The sequence below is a fragment of the Ambystoma mexicanum genome, chromosome 1q (assembly GCF_040938575.1).
Source record: "Ambystoma mexicanum isolate Mex_15411 chromosome 1q, UKY_AmexF1_1, whole genome shotgun sequence".
Taxonomy (NCBI): Eukaryota; Metazoa; Chordata; class Amphibia; order Caudata; family Ambystomatidae; genus Ambystoma; species Ambystoma mexicanum.
In genome coordinates, this window is record NC_090922.1 from 735,522,190 (window position 1) to 735,540,363 (window position 18,174).

The window sequence follows — 18,174 nt, forward strand, 5'->3', positions numbered from 1 at the left end:
AGGGCTGATAGGTTCTTTAATAATAGTAAACAATTCTTTAGTATTTGAGGCTGAGTTGGCGATCAGATTATTAAATGGATCAGCTTTGAGGGAGAGTACGTTGAGTTTGTAGGCTTTGGAGAGTTTTTGTAATTTGATATGGAGTTCTGGGGAATGGTTTTTCCCGATTAGGTGTTCTAGGTCTCTTTTTTCCCTTCTAAATTCAATGAGTTCGTCATTGAACATGGGGAGCTGCGTTTTGAGTTTGGGCATTTTAGTTTTGAGTGGGGCTACTTTGTCTATAGCAGATTTTAGGCATTGGTGGTAGCGGTCTGAGATGTTTTCAGTATTAGAGTATTTTGAGGGTTTGGAGTTAAGCAGCTTGTTGAGTAAGGGCCTTAGGTTTTCAGGGGTAAGTTTGCGAGTGTTTCTGCCCAGGATAGGTACTAGACTCTGAGTTTTTGTTATTCAATCTGAGTTTAGGTTTATGCTAAAATGGATTAGATAGTGGTCTGTCCATTGCATCTTAAGGATGTCTGCTATGGTCACTGTGGTGTTTATGGTAAGTATCCAATCAAGGATTCTTCCTTTGGAGTGGGTGGGGGAATTCACTATTTGTGTGAATTGCATTTCACAGAATGCCTTGTGGCAGGCTGTTGCTTTGCTGTCTTATTGGTCATTACATCCTAAATTGAGGTCTCCTAGGAGTATGTACTTAGTATTGGGTTTGAGCGAAGGTGTGATCAGTAAAGGTAGGTCTATGTCCGGATTATTGGGTGCACTTGGTGATCTGTAAACTATTAGGAAATTGATTGTTGTCTTTGGGTTGGTGGCTAGTTTGAGAGCAAGAATTTCATATCCCGTAAGTGATTCCATTTTGCACTCCCTGAACTCTAAAGGAGTTTTGTGGATTATGGCTACTCCTCCGCCAATAGTACCTGAGCGATCAGCTCTGAGGCGGGTGTACCCGGCAGGGACGGGTAGTGTGATCTGTAGGCCTGAAGCAGTGTACAGACAATTTTCGGTGAGGACTAGGAAGTCAAGTTTACATTCTAGTATACAGTCATGTATGTTGGTTGCGTGGGCTCCAAGGGATCTTACATAGCTCCTGATAGTGCTTTGCTGGGTTTGGGAGGTCTCAATGGCAAGGTCGGCAAGGGCGAGCGAGTCTGGGGGTGGGTTGCTGTGATATTGGGAGGGGTTTGCTGAGTCTCTTTGGTGATGTTGGGTTTCTTGGCCTTTATTATGGGGTTCTTCTTGATCAGGCATGGTGTGTATGTAGTGTAGGACTGAGTTATGGGGAGGGTCTGCTGGACTTTGAGAATGGGGTGAGGTGGTGGGTGCATGCTAAAAGTCTGTCATTTCTTGTGGATGCTGAATGGTGTCTGGTTGTGGTTGGATTGCATGTGGTTCTAGAAGATAGGCATGTAAGGCATGTTCTACCCAGTAGTGGTAGTGTTTGGATGTTGGGAGTGGGTGTGGGTAGGAAAGTGGGAGTATTGGGAAGGAATGGCGTGGGGCAGGGTAGTGGGTGGTTTCTGTGGCAGAGGAGCCGGGCCATGCCATTCATGTGGTAAATAAAGGCACCTTTTGAACATGCTATATTGTTAGGTGGTGAGGCTGCGGGACGGTCTGGGGGAGTGGTGTTGGGGCAGGTAGTTTGGATGTGAGTGAGCATAGTTTGATCAGTAGTGGTGCTATGGAATAGGAGGATGTAGCTGAGTATCGAATGGAGTGACTGGGTGGTTGTGAGTCCTCTGTGTGATAGCTTGGTCTTGTACTTGGAGGGCTCATTTATCTGGGGTGTGTGTGCACCAGTGATTTAGGGGTTGTGGTATTGCATTTTCCAGATGTTCTGGTGTGCAGGAGAGCATTAGGACAGCCTACTGCTAGGTTGTAGGGGCGCAGAGGGCTGCTGTTGGGCTAATGGGTGCGCGGGGGCTGCTAATAAGCTGGATCAAGTGGTGAGTAGAAGGCTGCTGTTAGGCTGATTCAAATGGGCCCACAGGGGCTGCTAATAGGCTGCTTCAAAGTAATTCAGTGGGCAACCAGAGCTTGGTGAAGGATGTACAAAGGGTAAGTGTATAGCTCACTAGGTGGGGTATGGTGACTAGTGCTCACTGGTTTCACGCGAAGGCCCTGCTGGATGAAATGTAAAAGTGTGCTCTAACTTAGATCACTACTCATGCTTCGTTGCAGGTTGGAGATGGGGGCTTAAGGTAACAAGGCTTCCATTGGTGTAATTGGTAGTAGGGGGAGGTACAATGCAGCAAAAAGGCAGTTATTTACTGTCACGGTTATCATGCTACCATGTGATTGTAACCATTTCAATACAAAATTGAATCTAAAATCCTGTTGAAATTCTGAAATGTCTATGGAGCAAGGGGGGGTATATATTTTGAATACCCAGGAAGTAGTGGGAATTGGATAGGCAAGGCTATTATAAACTAATATATTGTTTTGCACACATGAAAGATTCCTCCTAGAGTCTCATGCAGGTAATCCATCGTCCCTGCATGCTCGGGGTGAAACATATGGTGAAGTGTGTTTTACTAAAGTCTCTATTTCCATATCTCTGGCAGTGAAAACTGAAGTGATTAGTGGGTTGATTATCTCTTATCATTAGCCTTGTGTTAAACTATAATCTGATTCAATTATTTCTATTTGGTTAATAAATACACCTTCTGAAAAACTCAATGTGTTTCTTGTCCCTAAAGGGGAATCAATGTTATTAAACTGGGGGTCGCAGATTCATAAACATAATTTGATGAAATAAAGGAACATTGCGCATGTCTGGTTTGGGGGTGGAAAGTGCCACTGTATCATATGTCACCTGATTAAAAACTCCTACAGTATCCTTTTAAATCCACTGAAGAGAAATCCTTCTCGACATCCAAATCCAGGAGCTGTTGGGATGCCCATAAAGTATCCCAGCATGACAAAAGCGTTCAGGCTGAGAAAAACCTATTAGTGTGTAATGTAGTGTGAACAGTGTGAGTCTCGAATGGCTGAAGGCACATGCATCACTGTTATTTAGTTTTGACACATATTAGGTATCCACCTACAGCAACACAGAAGGAGCAACACATATATTACTGTTGAGGTTGCAGAGGTTATGCATAGGGCAGTGTCTGTGCTTGCTAGTTGTAGACAATGTTATGTTCTTTGTTAGGTGTGAGGAAAAAGCTGAAGTTGGATTAAGATGGAGTCAGAAAGGTACTGTGGTAGGAGCAAGGTCAGCGTGTTAACATGGCAGATGTGCTGCCATATTGTATTTTAAGGCCTAATACACAAATAACTGACTAGAATGCAGGCCTTGTTGTGGAGCTGATGCTCTATTTAGCTCAGTCCCCAGACAAATCCCTTTTTGGTTCACCAGGAGAGAAGCTGAGGTCAGAGGCACACAGCGTTGTATAGATACATGCTAATTGCCTCCAGATGCGAAACCCGAATGTGGTGCGAACGGAATGTTAGTTTTAGCGAGGTTAGGTAGGGATGCAACCTTTGACAGTCAATTTCATGAGGAAAGGGCATGGGGTTTTGTGATAACAATCGGCCTTGCAAAGGTTTACAGTAGTACTGCTCTCATCCAGGGGCAGTCAATGCAGACTCGAGAGTGGTTGCCTGGTCACGTCATTACTGGGCACCTGTGGTTTAAAGGAGATAAGGGGGAGCCTTGTCTGGAGCATTCTGTATTTTGGGATAGAAGGAGTAGAGGTGATGCCAATAAATTCAGCACAAGGTCAGGGTGCAGCTTGTATGTGTGGTGGCATCTGGGATTAATGAGAAGGTTCATTGTCTTAGCAAAGCAGAGTTGACCTTGCCTGTTTACTTTTAATGTTTGTGGATCAGAAGGGTGCATATCACATGATGGTTGCAATTTAATATGTGTCAATATTTTAGTAGCCAATCCTGTACCTGCAATCAATAGTGATGATTTAGTGGGCCATGTGTCTAGGGGAATGGGTTTAGATAAGGTTTGGACAATCAGTCCAGGGAGTATAGGAGAGTATTAGCATATTCTGTAGGAGGTAGCAAATGAGGGTGGTGGGGTAACATTCTAACTTATGTATTCAGATTTTGTAGTTTTCCGCTATGTAACCTTCTTTAGGTGCGATAAACCCTCTGTCAGTTTGGTTCTACAGGACCATCTGAGACCTGTTTGCACGTAATACATCTTGTTTTCCTTTGCAAACTGCTAAAGTGAACTTTTGGTCTCTTGCATTTTTTTCCGTCATTCGGGTTTTGGCTTATTCTCTTACCAGAGTGCTTGGACTTTGAATTCGTATTCACCATGCACCTTCAATGGCACGGGGGCCTTGAAGGTAGGTAAGTCACAGGACAGCATAGGACTTTCCATTTGGCTGGAAACTCTAGAACAGCAGTAACAGGATTGATCATCCGTACACTCCTGTAGGACCCACAAAGTGGGGCATCCGTTTGCGTGGGCTAATTATATTCAGACGTTTTATGGATAACCACACAATCATTTGGTATACCACACTAATGGTTATCTGCTTGTTGCCTGGCTATCTTTTGAGCCACTTGTAACGACTCATGGACAGCTGCATGACTGTCCCTTATGTGCTACAGATTGTCATCTGGCGCAAGGACAGGAGCCGACATAGAGGTATCCACTGCTACTCCTCATTGGAGTATACCATGCATAAAAAGGCAAACACCCAGTAGCTACACGATAGGATTTATTGCACATGCACTCTGCAGCTTGTAAAAGTAAAGCCCAGGAATCCTGATACAGTAGGGAAAGGCACTTGAGGCATTGTTCAAGCATACCATAGGTTAATTTGTTCTGCCCATTTGTCTGTGGGTGCTACGCACGGGAAAACCGAGAGCCTCCCCTTTGAAAAGCCATCATGCCACACCAAAGTGTGATCTAAACTGGGATCCTCGGTCGGTGGTTAACGTATTGGAAAAATAAAATTCCTAATGCCAGCGATGATAAAATGCCATGATATAGGACAAAATGTGCCATCTTTATGAACACATACACCACCACCCAGATAATTTTGATTCCATCAACTGTGGGTAATTCCACACCTAAGTACATAGTGACATAGCTACAGGGTTTGTTGGGTATAGGCATCGGGTGGAACAACCCCATTGGTTTCCCCAGATATGGTTTACTCTGAGCAGCTCAGCAGAGAGTCGCTAGCATCTCTTTGTAGAGTAAGTAACCAAAAAACGAGACTTGAGAGTTTGCTAGCATTTTATTGCCAGGTGCCAGCTGTGAGCATTGCAAGACTTGATGTTCTGCTTCTTTTGTGGCTATGTACAAACATCCCTGTTTGTAGGGCATGGCATCATGCACTTTGGCATTCAAGAATGCCACATCTTCTAAGTGGTTCCGTGCCCACTCTTCTATATGGTCTGTGAGTGATGAGAAGGGGTGCCAACACAAAGAGAGGATCAGCAGGTAAAAAATGTGTCATTGATGATTTCTGTGTGTTTTTGTATACATACAGTGACATTGAATAAAGGGCTGGTCTCTCGGGATGCTGACCTCTACTTCTCCTTGATATTACTGCTCATGGAGTACTGTAGGGTAAATCCCAACCAGTGGATAGATCCATCTTGCTCATAAAGTGGCACTGTCAACTATAAAATGGTTGCATCTCCACAGTCTTGGGCGAACTTGGACTTCATGCCAAATTTAATCAAGTGTGCTATTTAGACACATGCTAGTGGTCTGGCTATCACTTAAGACCAAAATATATGTGGTTGTATTTTAAAATTGGTCACGTGCTGATGAAGGCTTCAATTTATTGGAACCTCAGTTAAGGTAAAATAGACGGCCGAAACACACTGCAACGATTTTGAAGAAACAATGAAGACACTGCAAACAAAGGGCAGGTCATAACATATAGAAATAAGTACCAACAAGGTTTGCAAGGGACCTGAAATCTGCCAGGGTTCTAGTTCAAAATTCACATACATATGATGCATCTATGTGGAATATAGGTCTCATGTTGAAATTATGTTTTTTGTGTCTGAAAATCAAATTAGATGTCATTGTTTGTTACATAAATAAGTCTGAATGTGGTCTGTAAAATGTGTTCATAAGAATGTTTACTTTTGGATATTTGAATAAAAATTATATTTTGGATAAATAATCACAAGTCTTCCATTGGAAATAAATTAAAACACTTTTTCGTGTGACATACTGACGTTAATCATTTTGTTTTGGACATGTTGTTGATAGCCTGGAAAGTCCAGTCGTACCAGGCACCCTTAGCTTAGAAATAAAATCCAATTGATAAGGGCCAGGAATCAAAGAAGGAATTAAGGCATTTGACTAACCCGGGTGGTACAAAGGTGGAACAAATGAGAAGGAAGGAAGGAAGGAAGGAAGGAAGGAAGGAAGGAAGGAAGGAAGGAAGGAGGGAAGGAAGGAAGGAAGGAAGGAAGGAAGGAAGGAAGGAAGGAAGGAAGGAAGGAAGGAAGGAAGGAAGGAAGGAAGGAAGGAAGGAAGGAAGGAAGGAAGGAAGGAAGGAAGGAAGGAAGGAAGGAAGGAAGGAAGGAAGGAAGGGGTTTAATCAAGTGGCACAAGGGTGCAACTAATGATTATAAAGAGTCACCAAATCACCATATCTTCAAGTCATATACTGTTTGTTCTAGTTCCAAGAAAGTCAAAGAACAGTTCCCAGAAGAAAGTTCCAGCAAAGTGTCCAAAGAGCAACACAAAATTAAATCCAGAGGGAAAGCAAGATGGTGAACCCAGATACAAAAGGGCAGTCCAAAACAAATTTCGGGAGCAGTCCAAAGTCCAGTAACCAGGAATGTAAGCCATGTCATAACAAACAAGGAGAAACACCAGAAATCTAGTAGAAAAGACCAACATCCAAACAATTAAGGCAGAGGTAACAAGGGAAGAACAAACGCTACTCAGGGATAAGTTACAGAGCGCCAGTCCATCAGTTGATTATGTCCCTAGAACGGTGAAGGATACAGGCGATGGACGCTGTGCTTCCTAGTTGCATGTAATACCATGTCAAATTGCAGGCTGTGCTGGACAGGCCTCTGGCACGTGTAGTCTACGGCAGACTCCAGAGTGGAAGGAGAAGTAACATCAAAGAGTGGATATGAGAACAATGTATTCATGTATTTATTATAACTTTTGTTCAGCACTGGCTGTACCCAGAGGGTCTCAGCTTACCTTACAAGGTTCAAAAGTTGAAAAGTTGGGAGGTGAAACATAAGTTTCCAAATGTTTTCAGAATAGGATGGAAATATTAGGATAGTCATATTGTAGCAGGATTAAATGCTTGTTTCTTGTGCATGTAAGATTGCAGAGTGGAATGTGTAGGAGATCTGGGCCTTCTTGTCTGTATTTTTTTGGGTGATGGGTTTGAGTCTGTCATGGAGGTAAGATGGGGTTTTGCAGTGAATGGGTTTGAATATAATGCAGAGTCCTTTGAAAGCAATTGTTTGTGGTACGAAGAGGCAGTGGAGCTTGCTGAGAGTAGGCATGATGTGTGAATGTAAGGGTAGGTGTAAGATGAGTTTGGCTGCTGTGTGTTGTATGTTTTTCAGAGGGGCAATGGTGCTGTTAGGGAGTCCATTGCAGAGAGCATTGCCATAGTCCAGTGAACTGGTGTTTTGAAAGCGGTGCCAAGGTCATCAGGAGGAAGGATATGCCTGTCTTTCCGTAGAAGGTGTAGTTGTAGATTGCATGTTTTGGTGACAGAAGCTATGTGGCGTTGTGAAGGAAAGGTGGAGGTTGATTGAGAAGCCAAGGGATTTTACCTTTGTGGAGAGGGATATATGTGGTTTGTCCATGGTGAGCCTAGTGATATCATGTACTGCATTAGGGTGGTGTTGTATCGAAAAGGGAGCATGGAGACAAAGTGAGTCCTGTCTGTAAGGAAGGAGATTAACCAGTTGAGGATGGTGCCTGAGCGTTTCATTCTGTGGGATAGGATGTTGAGTAGAACTGTGTGGTCAATGGTGCCAAAGGCTAGAGAGAGGTCGAGGAGTGGGAGTAGTGCTGTATGTTTTTTGTGGAGGTCATGGAGAATGTGAAGTGTAGCTGTCTCACTACTGTTTCCAGGTCAAAAGCCAGAATGGGAAAACTAAGAGGAGTGAAGGGTCAGAGGAACAGAACAGGTGGAGTGTGAACCAGTAAGAGTAGAAAAGAGGAAGTGAAATTGGGGTAAGTTACCCAGCCTGAATTCAACTGAGTACATACAAGGCACTATCCCAATTCCCTACTACAATATTAACTCTTGGTTAGAGTAGAGACAATTAGCAATTCCCTGAGGCTCTTTAGATAGATATCCTGAACTTACGCACATGCTCAGACTTTGCCAAAGCAAAAACATAAAATGCTAGTGTGGGGCAGATTTGTGGGTCAAATTGGGCCACCTTTCCGGTCCATTGTGCCAGTTTGATCAGTAAAATCACCATGCAGCTACTAGTTTTGACAGGGGTTACTGAATACATTTTGTTTAAAATGCACAATTTGCATTACATTTTATCAAAAACCTCCCCATCAGGTACTACTCAAACTGCCACAAAATTATTGAATTGCCATTTGCAACTGTGGTGCAATTATTTCATTGGTGTCAGAGATAAATGTATGCCCCAATCTGAGTCTGCTTAGTCAACCATCCACAGTATAACATAGTGATTAGGAAGTAGGGTCAACATTCAATAGCACTAACTGTTTAGGGAGGAGGGTTAACACAAGATGAGAGATAGAGGGACAGTCATACACCCCACAAACAAAATAATACCCAGTGGACTGCCTTTAAGACTTATACAGATGTCTCTGCCATCTGTGACACTTGGTGTCAGAAGAGGGGTTTATCCAAACCAGTAGGCTCATCTATAACTGGCAGTAATGAGCCTTGGCACAGTGAAATCTAGGAGATAGGGGTTGAATTAGAGTGCCTAAGCCTGGACCTGATACACAAAGTGGTTGAGGATCCCACGGTGAAGATAGGGGGAGGATATACAACTGTATGATAACCCCCAGCTCAGGATAACATAATCCTTGCTAAGGTATCCAGTAAAACCCTTTTGGAACAAATATGAGAGGCAAGGGAGAAGACCAGTGGAAATTAATCCAAGGTGGTGGAGGTGGGGTACCAGATCCTAGGTGAGACAGTCCTTTCAGACAGGAGAGGGATCCAACTAGCACAGACAAAGAAGATGAACAATCACTTCCTGCTCCAGTTGTTTGGCCCAAATCAAGCACCACATGAGATCTTGGACATATAAAGACTGAAAACATGTTACAGATCCTCACTGAAGGCCATCCTAACATCAACCACTAAAACCAGGACACTTTGGCACTTTTGAAGGGTGTTATGGCAGACAGGCACAACATACCTGCCGTCTCTTTTACCATTTTACAAAAGCTCTTGCTGGGGAAGATTCCTCCATCTTCTTATCATCTTTGAAAGGGTTACCAAGACTGCAGGCTGGCATTAAAACCACTGCTCTACAAACATCACCAGCGTGTTGGCAGGAGAAGCAATGGAAGCAACCCACCCCTACTTCTGGACTTCCAGAACCCAAAATAATATCTAATGAGGGGAACTTTGGGATATCTAGGACAAAGCAGAGAACATTATCATTTTATTTAATGACATATTTTCCTCCATCATGGTGAACCTCACAGGGAGCTATCTTCCAGTGCAAGAAGTACTTAATAAATGGCTTGAAGATAAGACCTTCGAAAGGCGTTAAAGAGATGCTAGTCTTGGAACAGCAGACCAAAGGGACATCTGGCAGCTACATGACTCAACCCTAGAAGAGGGCATTCAAACCTCTAATGCTCATCAGTGAGCCATGTATACCCGGGGGAGTGGCGGGGAACCACAAACAGTGGATGCAAAACCATTAGGGAAAGTAAGACATGGGGAGTCCTACTGTAAAGTCATCTGGGGTTTGGTTTCCAGCTGAAGGTAGATCCAGGGCACCAACTTGCATAGAGAGCAGAAAACCTGGCCTCCTACTCGATCGAAGGTCATGTAAGGTTATGCCTTTTGGAAACCATATTCTGTTCCAATGGAGATTAGCCTTCTGCAATGAAATTATTGCTTTGACCAAACAATCGAAGACTTTGTTCTGTGGTTCAATAATCCCTTGCCAATATGTTCCCAGAGGATAAGGGGATGTGGGGGGGACACAGTCTTATGATCTGAACTAATCAATCTGGGGGAAGTTGAGATTCCAATGATGGTTATGCCCTAACCCTATGAAGAAGTCTTACTTGGCATGGATTTCCCCTTGTTTGACCAGTGTCTCAAAGATGTTCAAGGGAGAAGAGGAGCCTTTACTAGGTGGGTGAATAAGTAAGATGGCAATGAGCGGCAGGTGGAGGATTTGCAGGAAAGGTTGTCGATATTGGGTGGTGAGGGAGAAATCCAGAATTTGGGAAAAACCTGTTGAGAGGGCTCCACTTCATTCCTCTCACCCCTTGTGACAGCTTTCTATTTTGTAGCTGATGGTTCAGTTACTGGACAGTATTATTTTGTTTCCCGTTCAGAAATCACCAACCTGGTGCAGAACCTAAGAGCAAATACAAAGCAAGAGAAGCAGCATCAGTGCCCTTCAAGCAGAATGGCAATGGAAAACCACAACGAGAAGCCATGACCCTGCCGAGTTGTAACCACTGTTGCACAGCAAGAGAGAACGGTGGAGACCAGCTGCAACCACGCATATACACAGCACAGCAAGCCATATTGTGTGCCTGACAGCACCCCCCAGAGAGTGTGTGAATGCAGTTAAAGATCCAATAACACACTGGGGAGCAAATTAACCCTTATTCCCAAAACATACTGAGATACTACATACAAACTGAGCCTAGAACAACAACTGCGATATTGAACTTTCCACACCACCCTATCTGGTATGAGGAAAGCCTGCGCAGAGATTGTGGGTGGGACATAGACCACTTTTGTATGAATTTCCCCAAACATATAGAGCACAGGTGTGGAAGACAGGGCCAGGTTGGCCAGGGAAATCTGTCTAATCTGAACTGGGCAAGCAAGATTAAAGCAAGGAACAGGAAGTAGGAAGTGTATTTTGTTATTGGTGAGGTCCGAGTTGTAGATGGAGGACAACCAACAGACCAGCAGGAGGAAGAAGTGAGAATTGGCTCGTTGAAGAGATTCCTGGATCTATTGATTTAGGAGTGATCGTGTTTATGCAGTTAGAGTATTCATGTTTGTGAGATAAGTGAGCGGAGAGGCTATTATAAAGAGTGAATGTGAATTGACTTGTACAGGGTGAAAGGATAATGACTGTGTCATAAATCGGAGGGTAGTGGTGATGGGATATGAGTAATAATCGTGGGAAGAGAGTAATACTGGGGGATGAGAGTAGTAATAGTTAATGTTAATGTTAATTTTAAAGGACATTTGTACCGCGCACTATCACCACCAAAGTGGTCCCCTGTCGCTCTGGCGGCTCTGAAAAAGGGGAGGAGAGGGTTTGGGTTAGTGCTAATAAGCTGGAAAAGTGCAAGAGAGCAGTGATGTGCTTTTGGCAGCCTCAGCCCGGTGGGTCCGTCGGCTGGGCTTGGGGTGTTTTATGGTCCGTAGTCATCGTGTGCTGTTGTGCAAGTCTATGTGTGGTTTGTTTTGTTGTTGCATTGTTGTGAAGTTTGTGCGGATTGCTGCGTTTAAGGCTTGTGGTTGTGTTTGGTTATAGTTTGAGAGGTGTATGCAGAGGGATGGAATTGTTAGTTGGTTGCTTAGTTGGCATTGCTGTCCTTGCAATTGTGGGATTCCATCTAGGTCCGGTACATGCTAACAGTCACATTTCTGTCTAGATGCCGCGCAAGCTAGGTTCATAATTCTAAGTGTGGTGCATGCTAAGAATCACATATGCTAACAATCACATTTCTGAGATTCCATTTAGGTGTGGTATTTGCTAACAATCATATTTCTATCTAGATGCGAAGCGGGCTAAGCTTGAGAATTCCATTTAAGTATGGCATTTGTTAACAATCAAATTTCTGTCTAGATTTGGCACAAACTGCTTGAGAATTCCATCTAAGTGTGGCATGTGATAACAATCACATTTCTGTCTAGATTTGGCGCAGACTAAACTTGAGAAATTCCATCTAAGTGTGGCATATGCTAAGAATCACATTTCTGAAATTCCATCTAAGTGTGGTATATGCTAACAATCACATTTCTGTCTAGATTTGGCGCTTCTATCTAAGAGTGAACATGCTAACATTCACAATTCCGTCCAAGAGTGGACAAGCTAACACTCACAATTCTATCTAAGAGTGAACATGTTAACATTCACAATTCCGTCTAAGAGTGGACATGCTAACACTCACAATTCTATCTAAGAGTGAACATGTTAACATTCACAATTCCGTCTAAGAGTGGACATGCTAACACTCACAATTCTATCTAAGAGTGAACATGTTAACATTCACAATTCCGTCTAAGAGTGGACATGCTAACACTCACAATTCTATCTAAGAGTGAACATGCTAACATTCACAATTCCGTCTAAGAGTGGACATGCTAACACTCACAATTCTATCTAAGAGTGAACATGCTAACATTCACAATTCCGTCTAAGTGTGGACATGCTAACACTCACAATTCTATCTAAGAGTGAACATGTTAACATTCACAATTCCGTCTAAGAGTGGACATGCTAACACTCACAATTCTATCTAAGAGTGAACATGCTAACATTCACAATTCCGTCTAAGAGTGGGCATGCTAACACTCACAATTCTATCTAAGAGTGAACATGCTAACATTCACAATTCCGTCTAAGAGTGGACATGCTAACACTCACAATTCTATCTAAGAGTGAACATGTTAACATTCACAATTCCTTCTAAGAGCGGACTTGCTAACACTCACAATTCTATCTAAGAGTGAACATGTTAACATTCACAATTCCGTCTAAAAGTGGACATGCTAACACTCACAATTCTATCTAAGAGTGAACATGCTAGTATTATGGCACACTATGTTATTGGTAGGTAGGATAGAGTGGTGGGGTTTTCTGGAGTAGAGTGATTGCTCTACTCCCCACCCATGCCACACTCACAGTTTTATGTTGGTGTCTGTTGGCTGCTGGCTTCCTTGGCGTCCCCTGGGGACACCTGCAGACACATCTTGGGGCCGTCCTTTGCCTCGGGATTCTTCGCCACAGGGCTGCCGGGCAGAGGGCTGCCCTTGGATGTCCTTGAAGTGGTGTATGGGGACCAATCCGGTTGGAGTGGGCGTGTTGGGAGGCGGGTACAGGGGAACCAGGAAGCGGGTGGGCTGGGGAGAGGGACCACGCGCCAAGTGCGCTATGGTGCTTTTAAGCACCTATGCAATATAACATTGAAGGGTTTGGGGAGGAGGGGGTCGGGAGACTCCTTACCTTGGCCTGGGTCACTGCAAATGGCGGGGACGCCGGCTGCAGACCCTCGCCACGGCCTCGTTTTTTTAATTTTTTTTTATTTTTTCTAAGGACCAATCGGGACAGTGGGGAGGCGGGCACAGGGGAACCAGGAAGCGGGTGGGCTGGGGAGAGGGACCACACGCCGAGTGCACTATGGTGCTTTTAAGCACCTATGCAATTTTACATTGCAGGGTTTGGGGAGGAGGGGGTCGGGAGACTCCTTTCCTTGGCCTGGGTCACTGCAAATGGCGGGGACGCCGGCTGCAGACCCTCGCCACGGCCTCGTTTTTTTTTTTTTCCTTTTTCTATTTTTTCTAAAGACCAATCGGGACAGTGGGGAGGCGGGCACAGGGGAACCAGGAAGCGGGTGGGCTGGGGAGAGGGACCACGTGCCGAGTGCGCTATGGTGCTTTTAAGCACCTATGCAATATTACATTGCAGGGTTTGGGGAGGAGGGGGTCGGGAGACTCCTTACCTTGGCCTGGGTCACTGCAAATGGCGGGGACGCCGGCTGCAGTCCCTCGCCACGGCCTCGTATTTTTTTTTTTCTATTTTTTCTAAGGACCAATCGGGACAGTGGGGAGGCGGGCACAGGGGAACCAGGAAGGGGGTGGGCTGTGGAGAGGGACCACGCGCCAAGTGCGCTATGGTGCTTTTAAGCACCTATGCAATATTACATTGCAGGGTTTGGGGAGGAGGGGGTCGGGAGACTCCTTACCTTGGCCTGGGTCACTGCAAATGGCGGGGACGCCGGCTGCAGACCCTCGCCACGGCCTCGTTTTTTTTTTCTTTTTTTTCTATTTTTTCTAAGGACCAATCGGGACAGTGGGGAGGCGGGCACAGGGCAACCAGCAAGTGGCTGGGCTGGTGAGAGGGACCACGCGCAGAGTGCGCTATGGTGCTTTTAAGCACCTATGCAATATTACATTGCAGGGTTTGGGGAGGAGGGGGTCGGGAGACTCCTTACCTTGACCTTGGCCTCAATAGTGTGAGGAAAGTAGTACCGCTAGGAGGTGAGTGTATTTTGGAGTAGAGTAGGAGTGTGAAAAAGAAGTAGTAGTGGAAGTAGGAGAATGGTAGTAGTAGGAAGAGGGGCAAAATGGTAGGCAGCGGAGAATAGTAACAGAGAAGAGGTGTAGTGAAGTGGATTGGGAGGAGAAGTCATTTCAAAGAGTGGAGGTGAGAACTAGGATTGAAACATCAGTGACAGGGAAGAGGTAGGTGCAGTCTCAATTAGTAAGAGTGGAAGAGAAGAAGTGAGCATGGATATGGGTGTACCAGCCTAAATCCAACTTTGTAAGTGCAAGGCACTCTCCTAATTCCCCATTATATCATTAACCCTTTGTGAGATTAGTGCCAGTTAGGAAGTGCATGGGGCAGTTTGGATACCCTACCCTTTGAAAACCATCCATAACATAAGACAGTGATTGGTCAGCATGGGCAACATTCAGTATCACTAACCAGGTGTCACAGATGTCTGGATTATCGAGGAATGCAAATAAAATATGAGAAATAGAGGGTCCACCATAGGCACCACAAAGACAATAAAAACTCTTCAACTTCTTCAAGACTCTAAGAGACATCACTGATTAACTGTATAGTATTGTCAACGTATTATAGTGGTAGAATGGATGTATTAAGTAATGAGAAGGTGATGGTGTGTTTTAAGTGTATTGTAATATTAAGGAATAGTTGTGTTGTATAGTAGTTAAATACCCACTGGTCTATTCTAACTGCATATTATTATAATTGTGAATTTAAAGTGTAAATTAATCAATATATTTGTGTTTAAGGAATGTTAAGTAGGCAGTTGTTAGATTTGCTGGTAACCTAAGTTTTTGAGTAACAGAAGTGTTGCTACATTCAAACCAACCACTTGGTTTTTCACATATGCAGTATTGTGGCCTAAAATGGTGTGGAAACAATGTGATATATTATACTTATTGTTGTGAAGGGTTTCTTGCCAAGAGAAACTTGGGTGTGTCTGAAGTTAGTTACAGTTAGTATTAGTGCCATCTGTATTGTATATTAAAAGCATGAATATTACATATTGGGCATTTGAATACATATGTATTTTGTGCACATTGTCTGAATTGCAAAATGAGCATACTATGCCATTATTTGCATTTTTGGAGAAGCTGTTTGAATGGAATTGAATTAGAATTTGGTATAGATAAATACAAAGATCGTTCTTTAGGGATATGCTCTTGTGAATCCTGTTTCCAGACTGCATGCATGTTAACACATGTGTGAAATGTCTAATATATCATTTATTGGGATTTGTTTTGTCTCTAGTACTTATAGCAAGTACATTATACATTTGTGTGGATCCTTCTGTGTGTTTATGTTGAATGTAACCATTTGTGTACATTAGTCCAATTTAAATCTTATCCTTGAAGTACTGTAGATAGTGTCAGGGTTGTTTGTGGCATTTCTGTGTAGAATGAGCATTTCTAAACACAGCTGGTCTGAGAAATTGGTGGCAAATGGTAAATAAGATTGATTGATACATCAGCATAGCAATTTACTCCAGTTGTTTGGCAGAATGTGAAAGGAACAGAACACGTTGTCTTTGTTTGGTTTGAAGGAACTGCATTTTTTTTAGCTTTTTTCTTTACTCAAATTGTGGGAGTATCTGCTATGGTTCATGTATTTACCAGTCGTTTAAAGAAAAAAAAATCTTTTTGAGGGTTCAGGGCACATATCCAGATGTGGAGTGTACAGTGTACGCAACCTGTTCTATTCTAGGATGCAATGAATGTCAGTGGTGTATTTGTGTGCATCACAGTTAACTAAGAATAGACCAGTGAATGTACAAAAACATAAAAGTGCTTCTTTGAAGTCTGTACTTCCAATGTCAACAAGTAGATGATCCAGAGACATTTGAATTGTAACAGCATATGCAAAAGATAGAGAACATTGTTCTCTGTGTACATTCATATCTTTGAAAAGAAGCAAACATGCTGTGGTGCATGGGATTTGTTTGGGTTGTTCAAGTTCGTCAAAACTGATGATGACACACTGGATATTGTTTTTGCTTGCATATGTTTGGAAGCCAACAACGGTTCCAATTGATCCACTGGATAACTATTGTTCTACATTAAGATTATGTTTTAGTATCACTCTGCAGTTTGAGCACAGAGTTAATACATTTCCAATTAAGCTGTGCTTGAGTTACATGTTTCTAGGTGATTTAGTTGTGCTGTTATTTGTTGGCACACAGAGAGTGTCATATCATGCATTTCTAGTGTGGCTGTGCAAATTGTTTGGACTATGGGTTGCATTTCTTTATTTAGCATTGTTTCTTTGGATTGGTTACTGTTTCAATGGTTGGCATTAAACACATGTATTGTTGATGTTGTTGAGTTAATTGTTCCAATACATCAGGGACAGATTTGTTTTGTCCATATAGCACATGTATTAGTCTACTTTTCAACAATGACTTAGCGTCGTCAATAAGCACAACACTTTTTAAAATGTGAGCATATGCTAGATCTGCACATTTGCACATTTGTGCATGTTTTGTTTAAGTTCTCTATAGCAAAAATAACACCACAGATTGATTGGCTTTGCCCATTACATCATTCTTTGTAGCCTAATATTTTCAATATGTGCTGCCCTGTAACTGGTGTTAACTCTAGGAGGTTGGGGATTTACCAGGGATGAGTGTTGACACCCCTTCTATTTTGTTTATATCTAAATGGGCTCCAGAATCATCTCCTAAAGGCTTCTCATGTCCCAAAATTGGTGGGTCACCCGCTATCAGTCCTAATATATGCTGATGACTCTACATGCACTCATTTCAGAGTATGCCACTTTTACGGAAGGGATAGACAACAAAATCAGTGATGATGGCTTGCTGGAAGGGGAGAAGGAGGATTCATTTAGGGCCATGCATTGCAGGAATACTGTCATCCCATGGGTCTACTTCTTTGATTACCTGGGGGTTATATTCTCCGCAAGTGTCAGTGCCTCGACCAATGTATCTAAGCAGGCATTGAAGTTCAAGCAGGCCTTGGGCGGGTGCCTAGGGCTATGCTATGTTCAGAGCCAAACCTATTGCCCTGTTGCTACAGATATATTAGGGCAAGACAGCATTGGTGCCTAGATTTAGGATGGAATTGTAGTGTGACTCGAATGTGGTTGCAGTCCAGACTGATTTTTTAAGAATTTGCTGAAGATGCCTACCTCAGCTACAAATTTTGAGGTACACATGGAGCTGGGCTGCACACCAATTGAGGATACGATCTTGTTGCAGCCAGTACTATACTGGCTTAGGTTATGGGGTAATGTTAACTCTACTTTAACAGATTAACTTTTCATGTTTCTGTTAGATATGGATTTGAGAGAAGTGAATCCATGGCTGCTCAATATTAAGACACAGTTGATGGGAATTCCATGCAGCTGCACATCTCGAGCAGTATATTCTCCCGGAGAGAGATAGATCATTGGACAGTATGTCTATTTGAATCTGCAAGATTAGGTAGAGAAAGATCAGAAATTGCAAAACCTAAGAATTGTGGCCTGATGACCATAATTTCTCTGGGCGTACAGTGCTATCTGCATTGGGCAGAATTCCCTTCAGATTGTGTACTGATATCTAGGGAAAAAGTTTAACTTTATCCACCTAAGGGCCTTTGAGGCAGCATGGTCCAGGGGAGGAGTAGACCGATCCTGTCCGGTATGCGATGCTCACTATGAGGATTTAGCTCACCTGATTTCTTCTTGTCCTGCTTATGTAACGGCTATAAGGTAGCTCATGCGACCCGAATTGCAGGAACAGGGTTTTGTACAGTACCC